General features: G+C 31.6%; 1 long non-coding RNA gene across 1 annotated transcript; it reads right to left on the bottom strand.

Moving 5' to 3' along the window:
* Positions 1-109: 109 nt before the first annotated feature.
* LOC143051194 (uncharacterized) lies at positions 110-10764 on the bottom strand. The gene is made up of 6 exons (XR_012970640.1): positions 10654-10764; positions 9673-9792; positions 8737-8856; positions 6588-6701; positions 1885-1980; positions 110-685 (listed from the first exon to the last, which is right to left on the bottom strand). It is a non-coding gene; the product is annotated as an uncharacterized LOC143051194 (long non-coding RNA).
* Positions 10765-11091: the final 327 nt, after the last annotated feature.

Here is an 11091-nt window from a genome sequence, read left to right as displayed (position 1 = left end):
TTCTACTACATTTGTTTTTCAGCTTTTCCATATTGATGTATATATTTTACCATTGGCAATCTTGAATTCAATTTATTGGCAAAATGGTTGTAAATGAACAGCAAGGATCTGCATTGGTTAGTATTTTATTGGAAGTAGAGCATGTATAACAACTTAAAATACTTAAGAATGTTCGCTACTCTTGTTTTCGAATAATGTCAAATAGTCTGAATTCTCTGGTTCTATGCATGTAGTGTTATTAAAAAACAAATTGCCAAAATAACTTCTTCTTTTCTCTCGTTAGTATTATTACATATAGTTGTTACAGCCATATTTGAAAATTTTATGACATCATAGTTATTTTTTTCTTAGTTTATGAAATGAAAAAGGTGCTTATGTCAAATTTAAGAAAAATCTGGATTATATCTCGAAAACAAGCACACAGATCTTTCACTTTTTGACTTGTTTTAATTGCTTTGTTTAAATACTATCAATTTATAACAGTATTTTAGATAGTTTGTTATTTTGAAACCGAGTAGCGAACATCTATATTATCAAACACGGAGAGCAAAAGTTATATCTGAAGCATAAGAATATAAAGTTCATAAGGAATTGTAAGTACATAATGTATGCTAATAAATCAGAAAAAAAGTTCTTCACAGTTTAGCTGGTTAATATCTTCGTCGAAAGCCTAACAAGGTCTGATCTGAAAAAGAAAATTTATTGTGTTTAACATAAAACAATTTTAGAAAACAAAACAACAGTAACAATATTAATAAAGTGAATATTGGATACAATGTGCTTATGCTGTGAAATCACTTTTTTACAGGAAAATATTTGCCTGCTTACATATACGAATGTATTTCTTACATAATTGCACGATAAGATAGAAGATCTCTGATTGGCCAATGACTTCAGAAACAAGAAAATACTGATAACACATTTCCTTTTCTTGCGCTCTACTGACTCTATTGAAATAATGTAAAATTTAACCAAACAGACTACACGAGGGCAAACATTATTATAATCCCCTATGTCATTCAAATAAAAACTTATTATGACTAGCTCTAGGACCAGGTTTAATCCTCCGTTTTCTTCTTAATAAATGATACTACCAAGTCAGAAATATAACAGTTGTTATCCGTTTGTTCATGTGAGCTCTTGATCTTGCTATTTGATTAAGGACCTTCAGTTTTAAGTTTTTCTCGGACTTTTTGTCTTTTTACTTTTGACATGTTTATGTTTTGATTTGTAAAGCAGCCATCTTTTATAGTTCGAATGATTCAATTCTAATAGATAACCTCATTTGTTTCCACTTGATCATACGAGGTCTGGATTGCAGTTAAAAGGAGGCGAAATAAAACGCTTATTCTGACTCATAAGTCAAAAATAAACTATGTTGAAGGCCGTACTTTCAGCGATATTTGTTTTGGCATACAAGTTCTAGAATTGTTAGTTGTCTCTTTGACACCCATACCACGTCTTCTTATTTCAATTGACAATGACATGCCAAAAGTATAACCAAAACCAAAAGACAAACACCAATTCACACAAGACAACTTTAAATAAGTCAGAACAACTCGAACCCCGAAATAAACCGGCTAAGAATGTAGAAGATTATTATTTAAAATGTTTTTATAGAAAACTATATTTGTGAAACATAGAACATATTCTTATCATTCTCACCATTATAATTTTACGAACGAAAATGCCTGTGTCAAGTCGGGAATATGATAGTTGTTATTCATTCGTTTGATGTGTTTAGGCTTTTGGTTTTGCAGTTTAATAGTGGACTTTCCGTTTTGAATTGTCCGTTTGTTATGTACACGATGTGGAGACGAACAATCAGTATTTTGATTCTATATAACATGTATAACGTAGCTTTTTATCGAATTGGTGACTCACCTGTAAGTTTCTATTAATCTACACAATCCGGACGACCATTAACATCATTGCACGATTGAGTAGCAGAACACGGGAATGGAATGCATGGATCGTCTCCTACGTGTTAAAGATATGTTTATGATAAAAATATTAATACTACTACTACTAAAAATAATAATAATAATCATCAAAACAATCAAAATTGATTATATTACCACATCAAAAAAGTGTTTAGAAGCTGCTTTAAGTTTTGAAAAAGTAAACATTGAGGTCCAATCATAGGTTTCTTCATACTTATTCGAAACATAAATTTCGATTTGTTTGAAACCAGGGAGATACTTTGCTACTTCTTGATACGTAAATGTTACTTTTGGTCTTGTATATTGGTTTTCTTTTCACGCTGAAATAGTTTAGACAGTGTCCATATACTTTTGCGTAAAATAAGGTATATATTTGCCAACTCCCGGTTTTAAAAAAAACAAACTCTGATCTTAAAAGATTGGTGTTAGTACACTAAGTCGAAACATATCTGGTTTACATATAAGTTATGCCTGTAATAAGAGAGATACTTAGCTACATGGAGTTTATATTATGTCACTTCTGGTGTTAAATGATAGGTTTAAGTTATATATATATATATTAATATAAAAAGAGCCCAGGTGGTCGTGTGGTCTAGCGGGACGGCTGCAGTGCAGGCGATTTGGTGTCACGATATCAAAGTAGCATAGGTTCGAATCCCGGCGAGGGAAGAACCAAATATTTGCGAAAGTAAATTTATAGATCTAACATTGTTGGGTTGATGTTTAGACGAGTTGTATATAAATATATATATATATATATATATATATATACATAAACAAGTCTAAATTGAAAACTATATATATATGGTTTCTATATATATGGTTTCTATGTCCATCGTTCGGCTGTTTTCTGTCCTTTTAGTTGGGTTGTTGTCTCTTTGACACATTACCTATTTCTATTCTCAATTTAATTTTTTAAGGTGCATCTTCCCTTAAAACTATTGCAAATACAGCATTTGAAAGAAAATTTACTAACTGTTAATTCCGATTGTCCTTCTGCAAGGTTATCGGAATTCCAATGGGGGCTAACTGTTACCACTTATTGCGCACCTGTTTTTTTGTATTGCTATGAGTTACAATTGATGACTAAAATCGGCAAAGACCCATCGAAACAACATCTGGTACAACAATTTAATAATACTTTTAGATATTTGGATGATATATTGGCTCTCAATAAATACGACTTCAGTATGTATAATAAAGAAATTTATGCTGTTGAACTTACTTAAAATAAAGCTAATACTAACAATGACCACTGACATTTCCTCGATTTTGATATCTATATCATTAACGGAAAGCTTAATACAAAAATTTATGATAAAAGAGATGTTTTTCATTTCCTATCGTTAATTATACATTTTTAGATGGTGACGTTCCCTTGTCACCATCTTACGGTGTTTATATATCTCAACTTGTACGATTCGCTCATGTGTGTAACTTTTGTTTTCTCTTCTGACATCGGACTCGGACTTCTCTTGAACTGAATTTTACTGTGCGTATTGTTATGAATTTACTTTTCTACATTGGCTAGAGGTATAGTGGGAGGGTTGAGATCTAAAAAAACATAACCCCACCGCTTTTTTTGTGCCTGTCCTAAGTCAGGAGCCTCTGGCCTTGTTAGTCTTGTATGATTTTCAATTTTAGTTTATTGTGCATAATTCAGATTTTCGTATGGCGTCCCTTATCACTGTACTAGTATAGATATATGTTTAGGGGGCAGCTGAAGGACGCCTCCAGGTGCGTGAATTTCTCGCTGAATTAAAGACCTATTGGTGACCTTTTGCTGTTGTCTGTTTTATGGTCGGGTTGTTCACATTCCCCATTTCCATCAAAATGTTATCATGGTCAGATGTCACCCAACATTTTACAAAAGGATACTTTGGTTTTAATATGTACGTAGGTTTATCAATTAGCCTTAGATTAAATATTTCAAGTAAGAAAATCCTATAAGTTTTAATTTTATTGATTTAAAGCAAACAAATCATACCTTTATCATAATGACAAGAACCGTTTGCACTAGTTTTTTTAGTATATATCTTTAAAAATGTCAGAAGAGATCATAAAACAAGCAAAAATCAAAAATGAGAACGTGAATTTTGACCTTAACGTTGGACTCAAAAGTATTTTTTTCTGAAACAAGGACCTCAAATCAACATACTTTAGGTTTATAACTTACAGTGCATGCATTACATCAATATATAACTAAATGTAAAACATGGTCGGAAAATAAGTGTCATATCCGTTCCACTTCTGTCAAAATTGAACAAAACATCCTTGAGATATAATGAGCAATGCATTTAACTGGCAAAGGATAAAATGCAATCACAAGAAAAACATTGGTCGGAAATCTAATTCGTACACAGAAAAGTATTCAGATGATTACAACACGTTATGAATGTAATGCGTTTAAAGCGCTTTAATGTAAACATCTGTATCAGGAATTATCAAGGCCTTATATATTTGAAAGACAATGATGTCTAAGAATCTAAAAAGTTGAAGAGATGTATCTCAAAATAGCCAAATTCATTTTAGGTCAACTTTTCCTCTAAGTTCAAACCTCAGTCTCTTTAAATATAAACTTATAAAAGGAAAATTTTAGAAATGTTTGTTGTAAATCGCATCGATACCGAAGTACTGACTTCTGATATCTTGAAAACATCGAACATATAGTCCACCAGCCGAATTGTAACATAAATTTTGCGAATTATCATATACCAAACATATCAGCAACATCTTGCAAAACACATTTGTTCAGAGAACAATGTGTAGTCTTTCCACCCGAACGATCTATTTTGATACAAACTTATCAAAATTCCGTTTAAAATGGTATTTCCAGCGTTAAATGATTGCTTAGGATTGTATTATATATAATTTCTAGACTTTCTTTTTTAAATAAGGGAGATACTAGTTCTTTGTGATTTGAAAAATGTTACTTCCGATATTATTCGATAGTTTACTTGACACTGATTCCAAAAATATGTGGTTCTGAATACTTGTACATTACACAAGTACAACAAATAGCTTTCTCTGGTTTTCACAAGGTCACTTACAGTTAGATTTTTCAAGGTCATATGGCTTGCAACTTATGCAAAAAATCCCATGGCTTTATCATGTATCAACATGAAGTAAAATCAAAGGTCAAAATCTAGAACGTCAAATTAACCAATGACATTGATCTCAATTTCAAGGTCATAAACCAAGGACCTCAAATAAAAAAAGTCTACGTCTGAGTTATATCACCATAAGTGTTTTTTTAAATATAAGAGCGTAGAAAACTCCAATTCAATGATAGCTTCTCCTTTCAAACAAAATGTTTGTGTTACGAAATGTCGCAACTAACAATTTAGTAAAAAAATAATTTGTCGATTATTTATACAATTTAAAACAAAATGTGAAAATAAGTGAAACATTAAAATTACGTAGATGACCTTGACCTTTGTCCTTGACATAATTTTCTAGTTTTTGGACCTAGGACCTAAAATCAAAAGACCCTAGGTCTTTATAACTTATGTTTTACCAGTTATAAATACATATCACTTATAGCACAAGGTGAAATAACTCTCATATGGAGTCTCTGGAACGCTTCGGTGAAAACCAAACTCAACATACTAAAGGTTACATTTCTGTAAATATTGACAATGCAATTTCCCATAGGAACTCCTTTTACGGCTAAAACTGTACCACTTTTACTATGAAGTTTTGAAAAAAATCTTATCCTAGAATTGAAAGTTCATATGCACCACAATTTTTTTCAAAGGTCAAAATATAGGGCTGTGCGGCATATTTTCAACGTTTATATGCCCTGAACTTCTCAGAGTTTAAACTAACACTAATTTTCTTAACTACCCCTACCTCGAATGAAAGGTTACCACAGATTTCAATGTAAACAATATGCACATGTTTATTTACTGGTAACATTCCCAAGCTATGTATCTGTGAGATGGAACACTGAGAGCATAACTGGGAACCAGTATGTAAACAAAATCAATTTTCTATGAATATTCAAGATCTCCCCAAAAGAGGCGTGTTTTGAGAAACAGCTGTATTAACAAAGTGCAACCTATAGGTATAGCGAACAATTTAGTAAAATAAATTTGTTTTAATCATTTAGGGTTGCCAAGGAGTAATCGACACAAAAAAACTAGTATTTGGGGAGATAACTCTTACAAGAAAATTGTTCGGCTGAATAGGGTCAGTTTCAAAAGCGCATAAACTGTTCGATATCATATACAAAATATCAAAGCGACATCATGACAAATAATGAACTGCAAGAAAAAAAAATATGCAGAAGGAAAAACAATATTCAGAACAAAATCTAAAGGTTTTCAACGGAAAAGTGTAAATACCTTATAAATATAAGAATAAAAATAGTAGTTACAGAATATATTTATAATGTGAATATTAAATAAGATTAATTATACAAAATTCATATACTAACAACAACATGAATAATAAGAAGTAAAAGTTTCCATATACATTCTATTTGTAATAAGATAAGTATTTGTTTTAAACATTTGTAGATTTGGTCCGACTATCAGACATTAGCATACAGAGTTATTTCCTGTGTTCTAAATAAACAATTGTAGAAAGTGTTTTACTTTAAATATTGATTAAACAATGTATGATCTATATATTTATACTTACGGTCACAAAGCGGTCCCTTCCAACCATTTTGACAGCGACAGAACTCCATCATGATAAAAACAGTACATAAGGCTCCGTTTTGACAAGGACCTGGGTTACAGAGACTTTCTACATCTAAAAAAAAGTAATTTATTATTAACACAACCGTTATAGATAGCAGGTCCTAAATATGTATTGATTTTAATGTAACTTCTTTAAACCAGTTGCATCTAAAAATGATTTAGTTTTTAATTTGATAATTGTTGACAATATGGTACAGAGATAATAGAGAATTTGTAACGATATCAAACCACTTAACACAAATAAAAATAAATTTAAAAATTCAAAGCGACTTCCGTAAAAGTTTTATAAAAACATTCAGTTATGAATTTAAAAGAAAAAAACAGATTATAAAAATTTGAGTACCGTCATAACAATCAAAATGTGTCTTTTATATATTTTTGTAGAGGCTGTATATTAAACGGTATAACACAGAGACGTTACATATTAGTCAATCAAGTTATAACCATAAGCCCATCATAAAGCAGCTATTTATAAAAATTTTACCGAAAAAGTTGGCGTAGAAATAAATCAAATCGACTGCAAAATATATTATATCCGGGAATTGACCATGGGTTTCCTTTACACTTATCACTATGTGTGTATATCAATAACAAATATTATGTAAATGCATACATATATAATTAGACCGTTGGTTTTCCCGTTTGAATGGTTTTACACTAATAATTTTGGGGCCCTTTATAGCTATTTGTTCGATGTGAGCCAAGGCTTCGTGTTGAATGCCGTACATTGTCCTATAATGGTTTACTTTTATAAATTGTTATTTGGATGGAGAGTTGTCTCATTGACACTCACACCACATCTTCCTATATCTAATTATAAAAGGAGCATAGAACAAGTGAAACTGCGAGCTACTGCTCACTGATGATACCCCCGCCGCAAGTGGATAATATTAATAGTGTAAAAATATGGAAGTGTTCGGTAAACAGGAAGTTGTCGAGTGATGAATCTGAAAACGCATCACACGGTATACCTGACTTATATAAATCCTGAAACCAAATTTCAGAAATCCTTGTATTGTAGTTCCTGAGAAAAATGTGACGAAAATTTTCAACTTGGCTATCATGTGTAAAATCATACAAGTGTTCGGTAAACAGGAAGTTGTTGAGTGATGAATCTGAAAACGCATCACACGGTATAGCTGACTTATATAAATCCTGAAATCAAATTTCAGAAATCCTTGTATTGTAGTTCCTGAGAAAAATGTGACGAAAATTTTCAACTTGGCTATCATGTGTAAAATCATACAAGTGTTCGGTAAACAGGAAGTTGTCGAGTGATAAATCTGAAAACGCATCACACGGTATAGCTGACTTATATAAATCCTGAAACCAAATTTCAGAAATCCTTGTATTGTAGTTCCTGAGAAAAATGTGACGAAAATTTTCAACTTGGCTATCATGTGTAAAATCAGACAAGTGTTCGGTAAACAGGAAGTTGTCAAGTGATGAATCTGAAAACGCATCACACGGTATGGCTGACATATATAAATGTTGATACCAAATTACAGAAAGGGTGGATGTGTAGTTACTGAGAAAAATGTGACGAAAGTTTCATGGGACGGACTGACTGACGGACTGATGGACGGACTGACGGACGGACTGACGGACTGACAGACAGAGGTAAAACAGTATACCCCCTTTTTAAAGCGGGGGTATAAAAAGGAACAAAAGGCAAGGGTAAATTTTTAAATGAATGAAATATCACTTTGTGTAATATGTACGCCAGTATTTGTTTATTAAACAAATAAATTGCAGAATGAAACAAAAAAGAGGGACGAAAGATATCAGAGGTAAAGTCAAACTCTTAAATCGAAAATAAACTGATAACTCCATGGCTAAAAAATATTAAAAAGGACAAACAGACAAATAATAGTAAAAAAGACACAACACAGAAAACTAAAGACTAAACAACATAAGTAAGTTATGAAACACAAAAAAGGGGCCAAAGATAACAACTTTTTTTTTTTATCAAAACCACCAAAAACTGGGAGTGATCTCAGGTGCTCAGGAAAGGTGAACAGATCCTGATCCAAATGTGGCACCCGTCGTGTTGCTCATGTTATTACAAACCAGTTTTGTATACTTACGTTGACATCTATCCCCAGTTCTTCCGCTAGGACAGGTACAACTAAATCCGGAGGATTCCTGTCTGCAAGTACCTCCAGGTCCACATGGGTTGTTTATACAGGGGTTGTCTGCCGTTACCGCTAAAAAGCAACACAAAAAGAGTCGTAAAAACAAAATATGAAACATCTTCATTCAAAGGCTTTGTATTATGTTATTAAAATTTAACAACTTATTACCTTAGTTCGTCAGTATTCCTCTTAAGGATAAGAGCAGTTGAGTTTATTATTAGATTACCTCATTTCTGAAGCAAATGATTGAGGGCATTGAGATTTATTTTATATTTAAACTTTTGAAAAATTGAGAATACTTGAGGAGAGTACTATTTTAGATAAGTTTTTGAATGGTCTGACAGTATTGCATAAACAGTAAAATTATTAAAAAAAAACGAACGCGGACGAAAATACAAAACGGAATGACCGTTGTCAAATGGCAAAATAAAAAGCTCAAAAACGTCAAACTAATGGATAACAGTTGTCATATTTATGACGTGGTACAGGCATTTTTTTCTTATATACAGTCACTCTCTTATTGAGTAATTGGGAGTGAAGACCGACAAAAATCAATGCATAACAAAACTCACTTCCAATCTGAAGATATAAAAAATAAATTTATGTACTGTTTCTTTCTGATATAGTACTCAAAATTAATTATCCCTAAGTTTACCTTATTTTGTTTATTAGAATGCTGTCAAGAATTTTTTTTTTTGTTATATTTAAAATAGCTCTAGCCTTGAAGTGTTGATGTGTCGTAAAGCAATCACCAATCAGTGAATCAAGTGAAAATTAATTTATTTTGTATTTTGCTTGATACTGTGTTGTTGTTAATTTGGTAGTTTTTTTCATTTCGTTTAGTGGGCGTGTGTTACTTCCTTTTTCCAATCAAAACAAGTGACTCACTTTGACATCTGTTGCCGGTCCACCCTGTTATACAACTACATTTGCGTGTGAAATCAGCTTGGATATTACAGTGCCCACCATTCAAACAATAATCTGCTGTACAAACAGCAGTTGATGCAACTGGAAGGAGAATAATGTATGACACTGCCATTTTATACAGATTGTTTTACTACATTATCGTGCATGATCATGGTAGACATTTTGATTAAATTCCAAAATGTGTTGCTGTTAATTGAGATGCTACGATAACGTATGATTAAAGACATTATATGATATATATCTTAGATTATCAGACTATAGCTTTTACATAATGTCATGTTTACAACTGATTGAGAAATCATTTTACCAAAAAGAGATCAAAACTGATTTAGTTCCTCATTTTCTACATAAGGAAATGTCTGTGACAAGTCAAAAAAATAATGTTTACATTTTTATAATTCGCTTTCAGCAGCCAATATGATTTAATTTCATCACAATAAGCAATTAATATCGACATTTAATTATTCACTTTGTTTAAAAAATTACAAATGTCGAGTAGAGTGATATAGATTTTCAAAATTTTCATGATTTTTTTTCATAAATTCAGACAAATACAGGTGTTTAAGAGGATAGTATACTTACAAACATAAGATAATACATAGCGAGACAGGACAAACGAGACACAGATACATAGTATATTATAAAGGGCAATTGGTGTAATTAATTTAGGAATTTCATAATTTTCTTTACAAAAATTGATAATTTCTTTAGAGAGACGAGCATAAACACAACTCTTTAAGGAATGTTATATAAAATGCAATCGTTTATCGTATTGTCAATATAAATTCATCATATATACCAGGATTGAACTTTAGTATTTTCGCCAGACGCGCGTTTCGTCTACAAAAGACTCTTCAATCGAATCAAAAAATGTTATACAAAAGTTCTTCATGACTGACAACCTGAATAACACACATTCATTCATTTAATGAGACAGCTTACTTAAGCATGTAGGTCCAGACCACTGGCCAGTACAAGCACACACAAATGTCGTTGCAGTATTGGTACATTGTCCACCATTTGCACATGGATTCGAAAAACATCTATTTGGTCCTAAAAATATATATCATTTCTTTTAACAGCAGATTTGATGATACATGTACACTAACTCTTTTCCTTTTTTTTAACGTGCACATAAAAATGCTAATTAACAAATAAAGCCACACATCCACTCCATGTTTTCTTCTTTAAATTCAATATTAGAAGGAGCATAGACTTCACAAAAAGACGTTACATTTTAGTAGAAAATGTGGTATAATTGTCATATTGACACTTTTCCAACAGTTTAATTAAACTTTAAAATGTTGATAAAATATAAATGAGTGATCTGCAAAGACTCAAGAGTCTTGACACTTTTGAAACTTAACTACGTTTCACAAA

Source organism: Mytilus galloprovincialis, chromosome 11 (assembly GCF_965363235.1).
Source record: "Mytilus galloprovincialis chromosome 11, xbMytGall1.hap1.1, whole genome shotgun sequence".
NCBI lineage: Eukaryota > Metazoa > Mollusca > Bivalvia > Mytilida > Mytilidae > Mytilus > Mytilus galloprovincialis.
This window is presented reverse-complemented; position numbering and strand designations above follow the sequence as displayed.